The 22,286-nt window shown below is 38.6% G+C and overlaps 1 protein-coding gene across 1 annotated transcript in view; it reads left to right on the top strand.

Moving 5' to 3' along the window:
- The first annotated feature begins 420 nt into the window (after positions 1–420).
- The window catches only part of LOC109067381 (serine/Arginine-related protein 53-like), a 77,218-nt gene continuing 55,352 nt past the window's right edge, over positions 421–22,286 (top strand). The window contains exons 1-2 of the mRNA XM_042770750.1: positions 421–453; positions 19,424–19,475. The gene's annotated coding sequence lies outside the window, so the exon portion shown is untranslated. The remainder of the gene's footprint in view (positions 454–19,423; positions 19,476–22,286) is intronic.

The following is a 22,286-nucleotide window of genomic DNA, read 5'->3' on the forward strand; positions in this document are numbered from 1 at the left end:
CTGTATGAATACTGCAAAGTATTATCAAAGTTCCGTACCATGAACATGTGTATCAATGAATTAATGAGACGCAGTGAAAGGTTATTTAACGCAAACACACCCACACAGCATCTGTGTGCATCATTATTCCCATGAAGTCCAGCTGTCTTTAACCGGTTGCAATTCTGATTTCCTCTCTAACTCTTTTCTCTTGTAATGGGGCATTGTTTGGAAAAGAGACTAAAAGCCCTTTTGAAATCTCTTGCCCTCATGGAACCCAGTGAGCATGTATGGATAAATACAGTAAATCAATTAAAACTACAGTGATTATGGGCGATCCACGAGAGGAGGAGGAATGAGCTGGAGCTCAGGGTGACGAGACGCTTGCTGTCTTTGTGTTATTTACAGTGGAGCAGCAATTTGTTCTTGTGTTGCAGGGAAACAGGAAACATCAAAGCTGGATTAGAACATCTGGTAAGTTCTGCTTCTTTCCCCCTTCAGTGTTTTCTCAATCTTTGATATCTGCATCCAGAATGAATTTTCATCAATTGCCTTTGAATAGCTTGAGCTGTCAGACAGACTCAGAGGTCTCTCACATGATTGCTTTGGTTTTCATAATAGTCACTCTTTCATTTGTCCCTTTCCGGTTTTTATTTTTATTTTTATTTTTGCTTTTGTCTTTTTGACTAAAAGGTGTGGTGTTAAATAACACTATTCTGTAAGGATGAAGTGTGTGTTTGTAAATGTTTTTTGAGTCAGTAGGGTGATTCACACACAGATTCAGCAGTGCAGTGTGTGTTGTTTTGATCTGTATCCTCAAGCTGGTCAGTTTCCAGTTGAACGTACACTCACCGTACGGTTCACAGACTCATGTCAAGCACAAGTTACTTCTGAACACACATCTGGTGAGATCACAGTGTCTTCCCTCTTCTACCGTCCTGTCTCCGTCTCTCTGAATGTAGGGTGCGCTGTTGGCCCTTAAAATGAGCCCTAGGGAGTGTTTAAAAATGTAACGTCCAACATTTCCTGGGTTTTCTGCAGCCTTTCTAATCCAGGGTCAAAGTGCCATGCACTGGGAGTTAAAGGGCTGCTTTTCTCCTCCTGGGTGGAACAGAGTTTCCATTTCTGCTTTTTTTCTGTGGGATGAATAATGGAGAGAGGTCACAGCGGGGGTCCTGACTCTCTGAATGTACACTCACCTCCCTGAGCTCCACAACCCTGAATATTAAACGCAGGTCTGGCCCTTTAAGGGTCACTTGACACACCTGACCTTAATCCTTATCAATTATCATGCTTATATTATCAAATCAAATCTTTATCACATATTCCTGCTCTTTCATTCTCAAGACCTCTCTTGCTAAGAATCCCTCACATTAGTGGTTATAACAAATCAGAAGTTGAGGCAACCAGATTTAGGACTTTGAGTTTAATTTTTTGGGTAAAATTGTTTGTCCACTCAACAGTTCACTGTCAAACTTTAAATTGTATGTTCAACTTGCTACGATGAAAAATTCAGTTGGTTCAGCTGAATAATGTAAACCAGGTCCGTAAACACCATAGACACTGAGAGGGACAAGTCCCCCCCCAATAATTAGAAATGGGCAAATTGGCCCCTGATATTTGAAATTCTTGCACTGATCAGCTGCACTCCATTACGCAGTGCACGGTTTGTTGTTAGGATGAGACTTAGGTTAAATAGTTTGATTTTCAGACTGGTCTGCCTCAGCGGTCTAACCGCACTCGTTAATGTCAAAATGATTGAGATGGCCAATCAAATCAATGTAGGCGGGGTTTACTGTTCACAGAAGCAGAGTGTGCATTCCAGCATAAAGCAGCAAATTTAATGTTATAAGAAAGCATGGTAAGATGTAAGTAGAGAAACATTTAGTGTTTGACAACTAGAAATGTTAAACAACCGATAGCAATATCTGCTAATGCAAGCTACTAGACTTTTGAGTGGGTGATTTTTGAGAGGTGGGGTGAGCCAAGAAAAAAACAAGGAGCAGGGGGAGCCAGATGGTGATCCAGGCCACAGCCAGGACAGCGATCCACGGCAGCGTTGCTGGAGTGAGGAGCCATGGTGATGTGGATTTGAGCGAGAGCATAGGAGTCAGGGCAACAGGCAGAGGAGGAGTGAGAGGATCAACACCCAGAGGTGTAGCAAGGGAATCTACGCGCCGTGGAGAAGCTGGCTCATGGAAGGTCTGAGGTGGATCCACGCCACTGAAAGGAGACAACTGAGGAACAGAGGAGTTGACTGGGTAGACGGACAGGCAGATGTTAGGAGAGGAGGCGGGACCTCCGGAGAACTGAGACTGAGTGGAATCAGTGAGCACTCAGAAAGTTTAGGAGATGTAGAAGATATCGGGCCCTATTTTAACGATCTAAGCGCATGGTGTAAAGTGCACAGCACAGGTGCACATTTTATATTCATGTAGCCTACACAATAATCTTTTACATTTTATTATTTTATTGTTTCATATTTTAAAATGTTTGTGTGCTGCTGCGCATCCCTGTGTGTAATAAGCAAAGTAAACGTGGCGTTGTGGACCCGCCCAGAGGCGCATTTTTTACTAATGCACTCTTTAAATAAAACAATAAATAAATATTGCTCCATTGATTTTACACTTTAGAACAGGTTTGAGTTGGTCTGTGGTTCAGTCTATTTTCAGTTCCTCAAAATAGCAACGCGCCAACAATGCGCCTGAACACACCTCTTTTTTAGACCAGCCTGCCCATGGGTGCACAAATAGGCACAAATGCATTTGCTATTTGACTCCCCCGACAATGGATGGTGTTGCCGGCTCACACACCTGGGCAGACTTGTGAGGCTCAGGTAAGGGTGGGGTGATCATCCCAAAATATCATATTATGATCTTATCATACAAAATCACGATCTTTTCAATTTTGAGATGTACTATTGAGAATGAGAGTGGAACAAGCCTATGACTTACCTGTTTGAACTATTTAAAACACAGTATTGCATTAAACAGCCAAAATGGACATTAAAGCCCGATTTAAACTTTAAAACACTGCATCACTGTATGAATCAAATACACACTGATTCTTCATAAAGTGATTCATTGAAGAGCAGTGAGTGATTGTCTCTGTATTTTGTTGTTTGATTAACATTAATGACACAGACAGCAGTAGGTTTATTAGGCGGCTGTCTCTTTAAGACCGAACACACGGATCTAATATACTCCAACACATTCGATTTATTTCCCAATTGTTTATATTCACTTAAGACATAACTGACTGTCTTTATGTAAATATTCGCCAAGACAGACATTTTGACATGTTATATTTGTGTCTATATTTAACCATTTATGCGTGTGCCTGAAACTCCACATATATTTTGCATGTTCATGTTTAGCTCTCTTATTAAAATAAACCATGTCCCACAGTTGACTGCATTTTACGACGGTCACATTGCGTGATTGGAATGATTTGGATGTTAACGTTGATTTTTAAAACCGCTTGCGGCACAAATCGATAACTTAAGTTTAATTTGATACATTGGATTTATATTTTTATCTATCGTTGTGTTGTTTTTTTATGTACGTCACTACGCATGAAAAACACATGATAGAGACACGTGATGTAATTTGACCAGCCACAGTCATCTAATAGGTAGTCATTGCTATGGTAGTTTTTGCATTATTATGAGGACATTAAAGATCACAGTCTCTACGGTTCATTTGAAAAGTAGATCGTAGTTGTCTTCAAGATCGCGCACCCCTAGGCTCAGGGACAATGTTTCGTTTAGTCGCTCCTTCATGCGCTGGCTCACACATCAGAGCCAGCCTAGGGTCTCTCTGTCTGCGGTGGGTTCTGGCTGACCATGAACTCATTAGTCAGCTAAAAAAATTAACTCCAGAGAGCTGCATTTTGCAAATTTCTACCTTCTATATTATTGACTCTCAGGTATATTTACAGCAATAGTTGAGAGATTTTTTTTTTCCTTGAGAAAATTTGCCATGTCCTGTAACTGTTATCTAACCAAAATAATCGATAGTGGATCAAATTGAATATAGTCGGAATCGAATCGAATTCAATTTCAAGCTTGTGAAGGATAATTGAATTGAATTGTGAAATTTGTGTCAAACCCCAGCCCTACCGGGTACAATATTAAATTTGAGAGGTTTAGTAACTCTTACTTGTGTTCCTCAAGGGAACAACAGTCTTATGGCAGGGATGTCCATAGTGGCCAAAAAAAACAAAAAAAAAAACACTCCAAACAACACACACAAAAGGAAACCGCAAACTTTTCACCACTAGTAATGATTTTTTTGGGTCTGGTCTTCAGTCAGAATTCGCTATATATAAACGAAAACAATTGTTAAGATTAAGGTTCAAAAAATCTTTAATCTAACACACACACCAGCAGTTCAAACACAGGGTAGTTTCAGCATAACACAGATGTAACATAGACGAGACCAGACAACTAGAACTGAAAACACAGGAGCTTTTGCTGCGTTCCAGGCAGGTTTTTGAGCCCGTAAATCACGACTTCAAACCACGACTCATGACTTTGTAGCGTTCCAGGCAAGTCACGCCAAACTGCCTGAGCGCAAGGAATTGTAGCTAGATTATAAATTTTATTACAACGTTATATTGTCCTAAAGTCTATTTCTCACCGTGTACCACTTGCATAAACACCACATACGTAGGCAATATTATCCGTAGGGGCTGCCATTGTTGTTTCGCGGGCTATGTGACGCCAGAGCTCGGAACTGGGAGTACATCGATCTAGTACGAGTTCACTGGTGGGAAGTCACGAGTTTGACTGCCGTTCCGGTGCACTTTCACGGGTAGAAGGTTGGAAAAACATGGGTTACGTGTTGCCTGGAACGTGGCATTAAACACAGGGCTAACAAGGTGATACAGCTGAACGTGATAGCAAATCAAATCAGTAACCATAGTTAACCAATGAAAACCAATTGTAATGTTGGTTGAAACGATAACAAAATAGACATGGTTGTATCGAAAACAAAAAGTATCAAAATTTTAATTGGAACTGTTTCATTGTGATTACTTGAAGGTTTGTGTTAGACTTTGAGTTTCCTTCACTATTCATGGGCCTATTTCATTAAGCTTTCCGTTCAGTATCCTGTTAGTCATATCACCATTTCTAGAGAATGAACCATTTTTATTGATTTTGATTGTGTGTCGCAGGTTAATGTGCTATTAACTCGTCTTCATTAGGATAGAGAGATGGACAGATATAGAGGGAACAGAGGATGAAAGGGCAGATTGAGCAGGGCTGATGGAAGGAGAGATTTGACAGAGGAGAGAGTGAAAGGGGAGGAGAGTTTATGAGTGCATGCATTGATCTACAGCTGTATAAAAGCACAGTGAATTATTGAAAAGAAGATTACATGCATAACACTCTGCAATCAATATGTCTGTTTGAAAAGAGTCTCTCTACATGACCAAACCGATGTGCCGAGCCTGGAGAGTATAGACACATGAACAGACACAAGCAAAGGTCATTCTGCCCTCAGAGACTTCAACCTTTTTTTTTAGTTCTCTCAACAGTAGGGGTAAATGACTATTTACAGGCATGTGTTCTCTCACAAACACACTGTGAGCACTTCTCTCACATTTGCAACTAGAAATAGATAGTAGAATACCTCTCAGCCAATCAGATTTGAGGAACAGAAAGAACTGTTGTGTGTGTGTGTGTGTACACACACACACACACAAAGTTCTGGCATGAAAATCTAGATGACGCAATCCAGTAGATCTAGCTCAATCAGACCTGGTGACATCATTGTAACATGGCATCTGATTGGTTTTCTCCTGTATTGGTCGCCAATGAGCTTGCTGCTCAATATTCAAATACCTGGCTTTTATTTGCTGTAGCAGTCTGCAGCGCATTTCAGAGCATCCTAAATCAACATCTAAGGTAAGTGAATGCTCTTTTAATCCATATCGCTGTGTATATTTGCTTGAATACAAAAAAGCAACTGTAAACTATTTTAAACTAAGTGTCTGCTGGGGTCTTATGTCAGATTGCAGCGTATATCCATTTTTGTTAATTAACATTACACATAGTGCGTGTCTAATTAGAGTTAAGCCAGTCTGCGTGGTAGCCCAGGCTCACATAGTCGTAGGCCACTGTTGTTAAGCCGGTCGGCGTGGTAGCCAAGGCTCACATAGTCATAGGCCATTAGTGTTAAGCCAGTCAGCGTGGTAGCCAAGACTTTCATAGTCATAGGCCACTACTGTTAAGTCGGTCGGCGTGGTAGCCAAGACTCACATAGTCATAGGCCATTAGTGTTAAGCCAGTCAGCGTGGTAGCCAAGACTTTCATAGTCATAGGCCACTACTGTTAAGTCGGTCGGCGTGGTAGCCAAGGCTCACATAGTCATAAGCCACTAGTGTTAAGCCGGTTGGAGTGACATGTTGGTGGGCGATAGTGTAAGTAATCGCTGACAACAAGGCAGGCCTGCACTTAGTGTAAATAGACACAGATTCTTTTAACATTATATCAAATGGGGCAAAAAGCCTATTTAAGTCCTCTCTGTATAGACTACCACTTTTACACATGCTCCAGCTACATTTTTATTTCCATACTTTTGATTTACTTCTGTATAAAAGTAAATCAAATCATAGAAAGATGGGCATCTCTGGAACCGCACTCCAGTGTCTTAACTCCTACCTTTCTGATAGATCCTTCATGGTGTCTTGGAGGGGTGAAGTTTCTAAGTGACAACAACTTGCTACTGGGGTTCCTCAAGGCTCAGTACTTGGACCGCTTCTCTTCTCCATCTACATGACGTCATTAGGATCTGTCATTCAGAAGCATGGCTTTTCCTATCACTGCTACGCTGATGACACTCAACTCTACTTCTCATTCCAACCAGATGACCCGACGGTAGTTGCTCGCATTTCAGCCTGTCTGAGTGACATTTCTAGCTGGATGAGTGACCATCACCTTCAGCTCAACCTTACTAAGACTGAACTGCTGGTGGTTCCAGCTAACCCATCGTTTCATCACAACTTCTCTATACAGCTGGGTTCGTCAACCATAACTCCTTCCAGGACAGCCAGAAACCTAGGAGTTGTGATGGATCATCAGTTAAGCTTCACAGACCATATTGCTACAACGACCCGGTTTTGTAGATTTGCCTTATACAACATTAGGGAGATTAGACCCTTCCTGTCAGAGCTAGCCACCCAACTTCTTGTCCAGGCTCTTGTTCTCTCCAGACTGGACTATTGCAATGCTCTCCTGGCGGGCCTTCCTGCATGTACTATCAAGCCTCTACAACTGATCCAGAATGCAGCAGCGAGGGTTGTCTTCAATGAGCCAAAACAGCTCATGTTACTCCTCTCCTCATCAGGTTACACTGGCTACCAGTAGCCGCTCGCATCAAATTCAAGGTACTGATGCTTGCCTACAAAACGACCACTGGCATGGCGCCAACTTACCTAAACTCACTAGTTCAATCTTATGCACCCTCCAGAAGTTTGCGCTCTGCAAGTGAACAACGCCTTGTGGTGCCATCCCAAAGAGGTTCAAAAATCACTCTCACAGACCTTTTTCCTGGACTGCTCCCAGCTGGTGGAATGAACTCCCGATCTCAATTCGAACAGCTGAGTCGTTACTCATTTTCAAAAAACATCTAAAGACTCATCTTTTTCGCCTGCACTTAACCAACTAATACTAGTTCTTACCTTTTTCTTTTTTTATTGTCTATCATATTCAAAAAAAAAAAAAAAAAAAACCCTGGCTACGTGTCCTGTACTAGTCTAACTGAGACTTGTCATAGCACTTGTATACCGTTGTTGTTCTCTCGTTGATCTGATTGTTTCTACTGTTCTCATTTGTAAGTCGCTTTGGATAAAAGCGTCTGCTAAATGATTAAATGTAATGTAAATGTAAAACAGTTTTAAATCACCCAAAGACGCAGGACCTTTATTATACAACTCTTAGACAAATTGCGAATGACAACAGTTTCCAGGCCAGGATTGGTTAAATAAAATATTTAAGGTGGTGCTCAACAAAGGTGTATTTGCATGCATATTGTAGATATCTATAAAAGTATTTTGTCTAGTCAAATTGTTAATTCCAGATATCTACATTGCAATTACGCCTAGTCACAAAGCTAAATGCAGATATCTCTAAATCTAGTTCTTCCTAGTCAAAAATCTGACTGGGATATCCATACTTAAATTGCAGATATCTTTAAATGGGTTTTGTCTAGTCATAATTCCAATTCAAGATATCTTTAAATATGATTTGCCTAGTCAAAATTTCAATTCAAGATATCTACAACTGTAATTTGACTAGTCATAAATGAATTGCAGATATATACAAATGTATTTTGGATATCTTTAAAAATTTGGAATTAAAGATATTTTAAATTGTATTTTGACTAGTCAAATTGTATTTAAAGATATCTTGAATTTGGGATTACGACTAGTCAAAACTCATTTGAAGATATCTCTGATTGAATTATCACTAGTCAAATTGTAATTTGAGATGTCTCCAATTAGAATTTTGACTAGGCAAATCATATTTAACGATATCTTGAATTGGAATTACGACTAGTCAAAACTCAATTGAAGATATCCGAAATATTTTTCAATGGAAGATTATGACTAGTCGTAATAGCATTGTAGATATCTGGAATGTGTATTATGACTAGTCAATATGACATTGTAAATATCTTCAATGCATATTATGACTAGTCATAATCACATTGTAGATATCTTAATTCCAATTACGACGAGTCATAATTGCAATATAGATATCTGGAATTACAATTGTGACTATCCAAAATTATATTTATGGATAGTCAAAACAAAGTTTTAAATGTTAAAATGGCTTGCCATAGTTGGTGTGGTGGCCCAGGCTCACATAGTCGTAGGCCACTATTGTTAAGCCAGTCGGCGTGGTAGCCAAGGCTCACATAGTCATAGGCCATTAGTGTTAAGAAAGTCAGCATGGTAGCCCAGGCTCACATAGTCATAGGCCACTATTGTTAAGCCAGTCGGTGTGGTAACCCAGGCACACATAACCATAGGCCACTAGCGTTAAGCCGGTCAGCGTGGTAGCCAAGGCTTACATAGTCCTAGATCACTAGTGTTAAGCCAGTCGGCGTGGTAGCCAAAGCTCACATAGTCCTAGGTCACTAGCATTAAGCCGGTCGGCGTTGTAGCCCAGGCACACATATAAAGTAATACAGGTGGTTCACATGGCTCTTCGTACAGCAGCAGTACAAATGTCTTGGCGCTAGATTTGCTTTGTGGGGGATGTCTTGTATTTCCTTTATCTGTTCATCTTCATGTGTGCGGATACATACATGTCCACTGATGCAGCAGTTTATCATTATTCAGCGGCATGCATATATTGGCTTGTATTGTTTTGTGTAACGTGTCTCCTGCTTTGTGGGGGGTTATTTCATGTATGTTATCAACAGCATATTGTGGATGTATTGGCAGTAGCATGTCTCTGTACTTGCCCTGCCGCAGCAGCGTATTCTGCCAAGACCAAATACATTAACATTGTCATGTACATTACCATGCCAATCCCGCTGAGAGTTGTCATGACAGAGATATATATGTGTATGTGTGTGTGTGTGTGTGTGTGTGTGTATATATATATATATATGTATGTATGTATGTAGTACAAAGGGTGAAAATATGTAAAAATGGCATTTACACCACTGAATATAATTTATATAATATATAATTTATAACTAGTGAGTTTGTTTTTGAGATTTTGAAATTAACAGTTTTTGTTTTGGGATTTTATTTGTACAGTAAATGCGATGAGAGTGTTTTTCCAGTTAAAACATACAGATACGTGAGTCTGCCCAGGTTTAGATCTATGTTTCCTGACAATTTGAATATGTGAAAAATGTACTTGAGAATTTACCGCGGACTTTATAAAAGCTGGTAGATTGCATCCGCTCATCAGACCCCAGGTGCTGCAATATTTTATTAAGATTTGTGCCGATGAACAGTAAGTCTACACCCCCTGCATCCCTTCCTGAAATACATTCACGTTACCCTGCAGACATGAGCCATAAACAGCCCCGCGTTTACAAGCTTCAGATCTACCAGTGTTAAAAGATGGCAAAACTTTACAAAGTCTAGACGGAGGCACATACCAATCTTAAAAGTAGTTACTTCTAATCTTACGTTCCCTATCATTAGCTCCAAAAATATCCAGTTACTGAAACCGAACTGTATTTCCACAACATTTGGATGATCTTAATTTTGCCGATATGGCGAACATATAACAGATGGCAAATTTCATTTAACTTTTTCTTTGTGGGACATTTATGGTTATGCTTATTAGCTTTGTGTGGAAAAATTGAGGGTGTTTATTTGTTTTCTGTGTGTTTTTTTTTGGTTTATTGCTTTTACTGATCTCTCTTGTGCAATTTCATTTCTTCGTTATAGAGGCCTGAATCTAGCAAGTTTCACAACTAAATAATCACAGTAAAAAAGTGACCACCCTCTTTACTGTAGTACTGTGTGCTGTGTTGGGTCATTCTGTCTTAATCTCCAGTCCATCAGCTTTAAAAATGCTGAATTAATATGTAAAACTGATTTTCCCCATGGGTTTTAGCTTTTGAGGCCTTGTTTATATGTAATGAATTATTTACGCTTCATAGCACCAGCGATTGCGAGAAACGGCTCTGTTTTGGCTTCGCCAGATCTTTGAGTGCTTAATAATAGATTTATCCCATAACATCATCAAAAGCACCTGTCTTCCTCTAACAGAACGAGGGAAGATCAGGTCTTTAGAAATCAATAGAGCGTCCGGACACGGCCTGCAGTGCTCACCCGTGGACCTCGTCTCACTCCCTCACTCCGGCTCTCTTCCTCTCGCCGTGTTTGCCAGTAATTTGATTGTGGGATAAAGAGGTGATCTGACAACACCTCATGGAGTGTCAGCTAAATGAAAGCCGAGGAGCTGCGCGAGGATAATTTGCAAGCAGATTTACATGCTTATTACACTAATGATTTCATCAGATTGGAGGTGTCTGCGAGTCTGCCACGGGCCTCCATCTCCCTGCATTTGTGAAGTAAGCCGCCCGGCTAAATGATGGAGTCGTCAGGCTGACCTTTAACCTGACGCCTGCCCAGACATAATTGCATGTCATACTGATAGAGGGGACGGGCACAGCTTTCATATACCGCCGCTTTATCTCTCTCTCTGTTAAGATTCGTTCCTCTTTGCATAGATCTCACAACAGAACAAAAACAACAAAGAAATATTGCATCTCCATTTCCAAATGATGCTGTTGGATTTAGCGTAAGGTCCTGGTATATATATGTATATGTGTATGTATGTATGTATGTATGTGTGTGTGTGTGTATGTGTATATATATATATATATATATATATATATATATTATATATTATATATATATATATATATATATATATATATATATAAAATATATACACACATTACGCCAGGGCGCACTGGTCCCTTACTGTATACGCATTATCTAAATGGTATCTCTGAATGTCAAGGGCATAAAGGAAATTAAATCGGAAAGTGCAGATAGAGCAAAGGCGATTTTTATCTTCTGATGATTGCAGTTTTGATAGGTATTCCAGTGAATTTCATTTTCTCTGGATGGCGAGGAGATGAGTTAGCCGCCACATTTGTTCATTTTTCTTCTACATGATTTATGTGAGTTGAGTGTGAGCCCACGCCCAGCCCGCTCTGGCTTGACACACACACACACAAACACATACACACATGCACAAATACACACACATGCATGTCAAAAAAGTCTATTAATACAATTGCCTTCCATTTTGGCCTTACTCTTCTGTGTGAGTGTGTGAGTGTGTGTGTGCGCGCGCAGGGGGAGGGAGGGTTTGTGTGAATTGCGCGGTTGAAGGCGAGGACCGCCGCGGTTAAACCTCTGTCATCACTCACGCTTGTTTACATTCTAAATACGTAATGAAATCTTGTTGGCAATAATCAAGGAAATAAAAGTTTGGGAAAATTGTAAAAGTGGTGAAGTTTGAGAAATGAGCATCAGGCGGCTAAATAACATTTTGGGGCAGGAAAGCTTATTATTATGCAGCGGCAGTGCCTACTGAAGACACAAAGATGAACAGCCTCTGCTTTCCTAAATGCTGTTAGCGCCGTCCTGAAGTATGGCACATTGTAAAAAGGCCTCCAATTTCATATTGAGATTATATTTAAAAAAGATATCCATACACAACATTATATTTTATAGTCGCCCGGCCCAGAACTCCTGATATGCAGTATTTGTTATAAATATATAAATAAACATATTGCACTGGAGCCCATCTCTACCCTGATCTTATAGACCTGGATATTAAAAACGGAATATTGCATTTTCTAGGGGATCCTGTAATGTAATGCTGCAGTCCTTATTTTTATTTTTATTTTTTTTTACATTTTTTTTTTTTTTTTTTTTTTTTGGTTAAGGAATGGGCCAGAGGTTGGAAATAACAAATGAAAAATGACTATAAATGTGGATGAAGAAGTCAGATGAGATGAGATGAGCGATGAGTAATGGAATAAACGCTATATACTATATAAGCCATATATATACAATATATACTGCTGTTCAGAAGTTTAGAATTGCACCGATGATGAATTTATTTAATCAGAAATACAGTAAAAACAGTAATATTGTGATATATTATTACAGTCAAACATCTGTTTTCTATTTGATTATATTTACAATGTAATTTATTCCTGTGATCAAAACTGCTTTCAGTGTCACATTATCCTTCATAAATCATTGTACTATGCTGATTTGCTGCTCAAGAAACATTTCTGATTATTAAAAATAGTTGTGCTACATCATATTTTTGTGGAAACCATCATATGTACCTTTTTTTCTTCATTTTTTGATGAAAAGAAAGTTTCAAAAAAATGCAATTATTTTACATAATTTGTTATAACAGTGTAGAAACCTTTACTGTCGCTTTGATTAATGCATCCTTGCTAAATAAAGTATTAATTTCTTCTTAAAAGTATTTAAAGAAGATAACTTTCATGGGCTTGTTTTCCACTATGCCTTCTTAAAGGGATAGTTCACCCAAAAATTAAAATTTGGTCAACATTTTCTAATCTTGAAGTTGTTCCAAAGCTGTATGAGTTTCTTTTCTTCTGCTGAACACAAAAGAAGATATTTGGTTACCAAACAGTTAGCCAGACAGCCATTGACTTCTATAGAATGAAAAAAAAGAAAAAACAGTACTATGGAAGTCAATGGCTACCATCAACTGTTCGTTCATCATATGCTTATTTATTTATCTATTTATTTTTTACTCAAGGATACAGAAGTGTATTCGATTGCTTCTTGTTACATGTCTAAACATTGCTCTGTTGACTTTCTGAAAATTTATGGCAATGATTACTGGGAACAAATGCATGTAATCGTTCTCTGGGTTCATGAAAAGCAGACGTTTAATTCAGTAAATTGACATTTCCCAACCACTGCTCTTCTAAAAACTACACCACTGCTTCTTTCTCTAAACTACACTACTGTAATTCTTCAAATCTGACTTTATAAACCGAAGCAGTGAATATAGCGCTGTCTAGGATGGATATGGGCTATAGGCAGAGGATGAGTGTAGCTGTAGACTGTAGGAAGCCGAGAGGAGCGCTGACCACTGATGTGGAGCTGCGGTGTGGTAATTGAGATAATTGGTTTGGCTCAGTGTTGTTGCGGGACGGCTGTGTGAGTGAATGAGAGATAGACGCTGCTCCAGGACCTCTCACTGGGACACTAAACCCCATCAGACCTGGACTCATCATCTGTGCTGCCCCAAGCTTTGTTTGCGAGAGACTGCTGGAACAGTTCTGCCTTGACTACATTTATTACACATACAGCTTTATTACACACACACACTTACCCTGTAGCCCAGAAATCAAGTTGCCTTATGAGTGGAGATTTAAAGGCCTTTAATTTTATATTCAAATTCATCAACGAATGTTGAAAAAATGTCAGTTGAAACAGCGGTTTCCACAAAAATATTGTGGCAGCATGACTGTGTTTTCAACATTGATAATAATCAGAAATTTTTTTGAGCAGCAAATCAGTATATTAGAGTGATATCTGAAGAATCATGTGACACTGAAGACTGGAGTAATGATGCTGAAAATACAGGTTTCACATTATTATGGTTTTCTACTGGGTTGTATATTTTGTTAGCACATTTATTGGACTTAAACTTTACTCACACAGGGTATAACAACTTACCCCTTTTCTTGTCCATTTTTGGGACTTTTTTCCCTCCTCGTACGCTTGTGGTGTTCCTGGTCAAAAATGATGGACCCACAAAAAACTGCTTGTAAATCTCTCATAATGCTGTAATATCACCAAATGTTTTTTTGGAGGCCTCATTGAGCTGAGCTTATGCTCCTCAGTTTTTCCCAAAAACAAAATACAGAAAATGTGCTAATAAAAAAAGTAATGTTTTTTTTTTTTTTTTTTTTTTTTTCACACATTGAAAGTCTGGTCTATTGTTGCAGGGAAAAAAAAAGATTTGAAATGACAATAAAATGACCAACTGATTAATTTTTGGATGGAGCTCAGGGAGTGAGGGAAACACCTCTAAAAAAGTTAACAAAGGATTCTCTAAGGGTTCGTGTACACAACAGTGGTTTTACTAAAAAGTAAAAGTTTTTCCTTTATGCTTTTGAAAAGTTTCATGTACATACAACAATGTTGTCAAACGATCCCGGAGTTTCTCACAGATGGGTGAAAAACTACTAAAAACTATTATTCATGCCAGGCCAGTAGTTGGCGATGTCACTTTGTAAGAAAACACTACACATCTATGCACTTCCTCATTCTTCAAGTATGTACTCACATGTGCCTATAGACTGAATACATAATACACGTGCATGATGTCACACAAAGTTGTGTTTTTTGTAGTTTACATGGAGATGACAATTGTATTGCTTTCGAAAATGTGCACTTTGAAACCCGTTTTAAGCCCCCAAAACGCCATTGTCATCTACACTGAACAAAATTATAAACGCAACACTTTTGTTTTTGCCCCCATTTTTCATGAGCTGAACTCAAAGATCTAAGACTTTTTCTATGTAAACAAAAGGCCTATATCTCTCAAATATTGTTTACAAATCTGTGTAAGTGAGCACTTCTCCTTTGCCGAGATAATCCTTCCACCTCACAGGCGTGGCATATCAAGATGCTGATTAGACAGCATGATTATTGCACAGGTGTGCCTTAGTCTGGCAACAATAAAAGGCCACTCTAAAATCTGCAGTGTTTTATCACATAGCACAATGTCACAGATGTCGCGAGTTTTGAGGGAGCGTGCAGTTGGCATGCTGACTGCAGGAATGTCCACCAGAGCTGTTGCCTGTGGATTAAATGTTTCATGTTCTCTACCATAAGCCGTCTCCAAAGGCATTTCAAAGAATTTGGCAGTACATCCAACTGGTCTCACAACCACAGACCACATGTCACCACACCAGCCCAGGACCTCCACATCCAGCATCTTCACCTCCAAGATCGTCTGAGACCAGCCCCCCGGACAGCTGCTGCTAACATTCGGTTTGCATAACCAAAGAATTTCTGCACAAACTGTCAGAAACCGTCTCAGGGAAGCTCATCTGCATGCTCGTCGTCCTCATCGGGGTCTCGACCTGACTGCAGTTTGTCGTCGTAATAGACTTGATTGGGCAAATGCTCACATTCAATGGCGTCTGGCACTTTGGAGAGGTGTTCTCTTCACTGAACAGGGCAGATGGCAGGACAGCGTGTATGGTGTTGTGGGGGTGAGCGGTTTGCTGATGCCAACGCTGTGGATCAATGTGACCCATGGTGACGGTTGGGGTTTATGGTATGGGGCAGGCATATGTTATGGACAACGAACACAGATGCAATTTTATTGAGATATCGTGAGGAGATCCTGAGGCCCATTGTTGTACCATTCATCCACGACCATCACCTCATGTTGCATGTTCCAGTTCCTGTCAATATCCAGCAACTTCACACAACCATTGAAGAGGAGTGGACCAACATTCCACAGGCCACACATCAACAAACCTGATCAACTCTATGTGAAGGAGATGTGTTGCACTGCGTGAGGCAAACTGGTGGACCCTCCAATTCAGTAAAACTGCACATTTTTTAGAGTGGCCTTTTATTGTGGTCAGCCTAGCGCTGCACACCTGTGCAATAATCACGCTGTCTAATCAGCATCTTGATATGCCACACACAGCATCTTGATATGTGAGGTGGATGGATTATCTCGGCAAAGGAGAAGTGCTCACTAACACAGATTTAGACAGATTTGTGAACAATATTTGAGAGAAATAGGGCCTTTTGTGTACATAGAAAAAGTCTTAGATCTTTGAGTTCAGCTCATGAAAAAAAAGGGGGCAACAACACAAAAAGTGTTGCGTTTATAATTTTGTTCAGGTAAATGAATGGCCAAAAACAAACACATCTTTACTTTTCAGTTTTGAGGTGAAAACGCTGTTGTGTAAACACCCCTTTATTTTTTAACTATTAGTGAGGATGTTTTTTTTTTAAGCAGACCTGCAGCACGGTTCCACTTTTACCATTTTCTGTTACGCAGTTTCTGTAACTGTTTTCTACAGGTCGGTCCTTATTAGGATTCAGATCTTCCGCTTCCGTCATTACCCGGTCAGTTCTGTTAGTTGTGACACGATCGGCTAGTTTTCTGAACCAGTGGGGCTTGTGGATGTCAAACAGTGTTTTGTTAGCTTATTGTATCATATCTGTGTCAAAATTTTATCAGCTCTCTCTCGCTCTCTCTCTTATTGCTCAGTTTGCCAGAATGAGGCCTGTCTCATAATTTGACAAACTTATCTAATTATTAATCCGCCACCCATTTGTCATCCTTTGAAAACTAATTATATTTTTTCTTCATATTGACGCTCGTTTTTTTCCCCCCTTTTGTATGTTTTCCTTTTTTCTTTCTTGTCTAAACACTTGGTGGTGTAATATCTCTGGACACTTGCCTCAGGGTCGCTTTAAACAAATGCAAATGCAATGGTAGAAATTTCATAATAAACTGTATCTAAGATGATTGCACTGCCAGCTATTATCCTTCCATTGAAGTCGTGTGATCCGTCTGTTCTTCTGCCTCGTTATTGTGGCATGACTGGATGTTATTGTAATGGGAGAGAGAAGAGAAGATGGGTTTGAATGGGAGGAGAGGGGGTTATCTGAACATTTCAATAATCCTTCCTTTATTTCTGTCTGCTTGATTGATGCCCTGAAAACAGTCTGATATGCTTCTGATAACAATATAAAGGAGGAAAAAACGTAAGAGGAGCACGATCAAAAAGACCACAGAGAAGAGCAGCCTGTGTTTCTGTAAAAGTTATCGAAGGCGAGCTGTCAAAAACAAGCAGATTTCCGAGCGGAGCTTGATGTGTTTGTCATCTAAGACACAGTGGAGTGACAGTTTTACATTAAAGCGGGTCATTATATTTCCCTGTCATCACCCCAAATGACATTTTTAGAAAGTGACACCTTTACAGTTTGATAAATCAAATTTCTGCTGAATAATGTGCGTTACGGCTGTCAGCGACACCCACATTCTCCGAAGAGCTACGGTGAGCCTTGCAGGATCCAAATTTAAATTTTCATCCTATTAGCATTTAATTTCTCTGTAATCCTACACCACCTTCATAACCCCAACCACACACCGGGCTCTCCTGCGTTCGAGAGCAATCTATAGCCCTTTATAACTTTCCTCCCCTCATCATTCTTCTTTCTTGACAATTAAGAGGCTGGAATCTAATAGTGGAGATATTGGAATTATATCCCAGCGTCTTCCAGAGCCACCGCGCTAGAAATTGTGACACGCTTAGCCCTCGTGCACATGTTTACACGCGCGCACACACCCTCGTAATCGTCTTTTGTACATGACTGAAGATGTGATTTCCTCTAGAATATTATTAGTTTTTAACCCTGCCACTGAAGCTGTGTTGTTAAATGTTTTTATGTAACGTTGGGCTGGGCAAGCTTTTTTTTTTTTCTCTCAGAATGTTTAACCGGTTCAAGATAACGATTTATATTTTTGAACATTTTAACTACTTAGCTTAAAAAATTTAACTACAACATGATTCAAGTAACATGCTCTTTATGCCAAAAATCTGGCTAAAGAAAATTGTGTTTCAATTGCAGCACACATAAAGCGATCAACATGGTGTAAATGTAAAACTAATTCACTTCACTGTTATTGGCATTGATGGTCCCATGAAGAATCTTAAACATCCATGGAAACGTTCCAATACTCAGAAGTTTCTTTATAATGGAAAAACGTCTTGAAAGGATTAATTAAAATATTTTTCAAACTGCTGAAATGGTTCTTTTAAGAACTGAAAGTACTTTGAGGAACCAAAAAATGGTTCTTCTGTGGCATCGCTTCAAAACATAAACAAATATTTTTAAGACTTTGCATAAAAGATGCATGAAATTAAAAAGTTTTTACAAACTCGTCAGAAATTATATAACTTAAGAAAAAAATGCTAAATATTTCTTAGCCAAAATGTAGACATTCAGTCATGGCCTAATGGTTAGAGACTCAGACTTGTAACCCAAAGGTCGTGGGTTCGAGTCTCAGGTCCGACAGGGGTTGTAGGTGGGGGTCATGATGATCAGTGCTTCCTTACACTTTCAATAAACACGACTGAGATGTGTGTTCACTACTGTGTGTGTACATGTCAGTTTCACTTTAGAGGTATTTCAATTCAAATTCAAAATGACTAAGTATAATAGCAGCAGCTGGTAATTATTAACAGTAAATGTTTTTTTGTTTTTTTTAATCAAAGAAAATAGCAGCAGCTTTCAGTCTGTCATTGTCATGCAAACATAAAATGTCAAACATGCAGTTGTGGTTCTTTACAGGTTTTTCATTCCACTGCTCTGATGTAAATGCGCTTGACGGACATGTTTGACCATTGCGCTCAAGTCTTGCGTCTTTTGGAGCATTTTGCTCATGAAACAGCATTCTAAAACATGATGTTAAAAGTTAAAAGAAGTTCAGTTCACGTCTTATAACCTTGCGTTTCTTCCCATTCCACTAGTGTGTTTTTGGTCACAGAAATGCGTTCTGTGTGATTAGCCGCTCAGGACCAGCGATATGCTCTACGTTACACTCCTTCAAAGAGTGCCTCGCACGTCATGCGCTCGAATCATTTTTTTCCTCTTAACTTTTATCATTGGCATATTATCAGCATGTCTAATTACAATGTTTGCTTTTATTTATAAACACAATTAATCTCTAATTTAAAAAAAATAATAAATAAATCATGGCAAGACAATGGAAATGAATTACTGAAATCAGAAAAAACAGCCAGCCCTTGTGTAGCATTTCTCTATTAAGGTTGGAGTCATCTTCTATTATTTTATTTCTTCTTAATCCAGTGTTTAGATGGTTTTCTAATGTCCTTCTCTGTGGTTCCAGACTCCTGCAGAACAGGCCAAAGCTCGTCTCCAGCTGGTGCTTCAGGCTGCAGGTACAACTTTTATCCTCCACTCTCTGCTCATCATTTGTTTGCTGTGGTCAGTCATTTAATAGATCTGAACACCCTGCGATGGGTACTGTATCCCACAATGCAATGTGGTTGACCTGGACTTCCATTTCTGGTGTGATGAATGAACCGAAAATGACATATTTTCAACATCTGTTTCTTGACTATAGTTATTTGATTGAATTGCTGTGATCAGGGCATGAGAACTAGACAGTGATCGCCTGGTTAAACACACAACCTGCTGCAATTTAAAACACTACTGTTCTGCTTCACATACTAAATTTAATAAAATAGTAGTCAGCATACAGTACTGTACAGTACACAGTATGCCATTGTATTTCAAATAGCTTGAACCCGAATAATATAATTGTCAACTACCTACATACATACAGTACATACATACATAATCCATTTGTTTGCCACCAAAAGGACAAAGGCTTTAACTGGAAAATATTATTATATTATTTTATATCATATTATATCATATTATATATGCACAATATTGGATTTTTGTCTATATCCGGTATGGCGATAATTTTTCAACTCATTTTGGCCGATACCGATATATTTGTTTGGAAACAACACCAAGTCTAACCTGTACAGAGATTATAAACAAATGATTTTTGATTTTGGTTATTTTTCTTAACAGAACTTTCTTTTGAGAATTAAACAGTGAGTTCTTTTATAGTGAGAGTAAATTTTAAAATAACTGTAAAGCAACTATAAAGCAATCCTTGACATTTTATTTAAATATTTAACATTTGTAGATGGTCTAAAGCAAAAGAGTTGTACAAATTCTGAAAATCTTTTAGAGCTCCTTGTATTCAAGTTTTTATAATCTGTTTGAAAAAACGAAAACACATTACACATTAATGAATAAATCTTTCTAAATTATTTAATATATATGATTTACACACATTGTCAGATTAAATGCTCAAAATAGTGAATCTAATCATCATTCAGGAAAAAGTTTGCTTCAAGAATGACCACACTGCTTGATCTTATCGCTATCACACCCGGTGCACATGTGAGCTATTCGTCTTATTGGCATAATTTTTCATATCGGGCTGATGCCGATATTTGCATTTTGAGCCATTATCGGCCGATTTCGATAACATTCCGATAATATCGTGCATCCCGATATTATATTATATTATATTATATTATATTATATTATATTATATTATATTATATTATATTATATTATATTATATTATATTATATTATATTATATTATATTAATGCTCTAGTAGGAGCTTTTTTGGATTTAGTTCAAAATGGCAGAAATTCAACAATTACATTATTAGACACGTGGCTCAAATGTTATTAGCAGAAACTTAAGTCAAACCCTACATTAAAGGGTGTAAACACTCTTTGTCGAAATGTATATAATAACATAATTATTTTAATTATAATTATTTCATTTTAAAATATCACAAAAAAATAATAATAATAAGCAGCTATGTGATTAAGACAGAAGTATTGTCAGTGGTTCTGGGCCTTTGAAAACTCTCTTGCACTTGCATTTGGAAAGGTTTAAAATGACTCTAAAGCACTGAAATGTGTAAAACATGTGGTTAATTGGTTTATTTAGTTTTTTTTTTATTTTTTGTGTAAAATTTTTTTTGTTGTGGGGGTTTTATATATATTTTGTTGTTGATTAGTGTAAGATTTCAACTTCATTTAATGGTGCAACGCTTGAAAATGTGGTCATGTGTAAATTGTAGCTTAGTGCTCATTTACCAGACAACCGCTGCAACTGACCCCAGATCTGCTCAAGAGTGAGAGAGACATATAAACAGAAACACACACACACACGATCACAATACAGTAGTGATGAAGAAGAATAGACACTGTATGTGAAGAGTTTTAAAGACACAGCAGCAGATAATTCTAGGGATCAGAGAGAGGATGGAAAATAGTCATAACTAAACTAAATAAACTTATTATAAAAGAAATGCTGAGTGGTTTCAGCAGTCCATACGTGTGCAGATCTGTATACATGTCAGAGTTGTTTCATCGTTTGAGCTCTGAATGCTCCCTTTGTGAGCTTGCATTGTGCAGCAGATGTGACAGTCTGCTATTACTTTTTAAAGTGTGATCCCCATGTGTGTGTGTGTGTGTGTGGTGAGCCAGCTGTCAGTTGTACAGGAAACATATTAAAGGGACCACATGCTATACATCATCTAGCAACCACTCACCCATCACACACACACACACACACACACACACACACACACTCTGCTGCTAGTAGGAACGGACGACAGAAAGCACGACAAAAACTGAATACCAGGAAATTTGAAGTCAACCAAGAGAACACAGGACATGGAGGACATGTGACAGCGGCGGTTTCATACATGCATAAAAGAGCAGAGAGCATGAGAAACACACTAGTTGACTCCCGCATGTGTGTGTGATTTCAGCAGTTGTGGTTGTAGGTCTCTGATCAGCCCAAATATGACCCTGCTGTCTTGTGCAGCATTATTAAACATTAAACCAAAAAATGCACACAAACTGAATTATCATCAGCACGTGTTAGAAAATTATTTTTACTTATCTATCTCAAAAAAGCAAAAACAAACGAGTGAAATGCATATTTACAGTGATGCAAGTTCTCCCAGCACAGTGGATTGGGTGATGAAATTCAGTAACATGTTCAAATGCTTCACTCGTTCAACATTATGCAGTAGAATTTGCATCAGTCCTTAAAAGTTCTGTGCCCAGGATCTTAGCAAATGTTCACGTATTTACAGTTGCTGTCTTAAGTGTACATACACCTCACAGAATCTGCAGAAT

The sequence above is a fragment of the Cyprinus carpio genome, chromosome A15 (genome assembly GCF_018340385.1).
Source record: "Cyprinus carpio isolate SPL01 chromosome A15, ASM1834038v1, whole genome shotgun sequence".
NCBI classification, from domain to species: domain Eukaryota; kingdom Metazoa; phylum Chordata; class Actinopteri; order Cypriniformes; family Cyprinidae; genus Cyprinus; species Cyprinus carpio.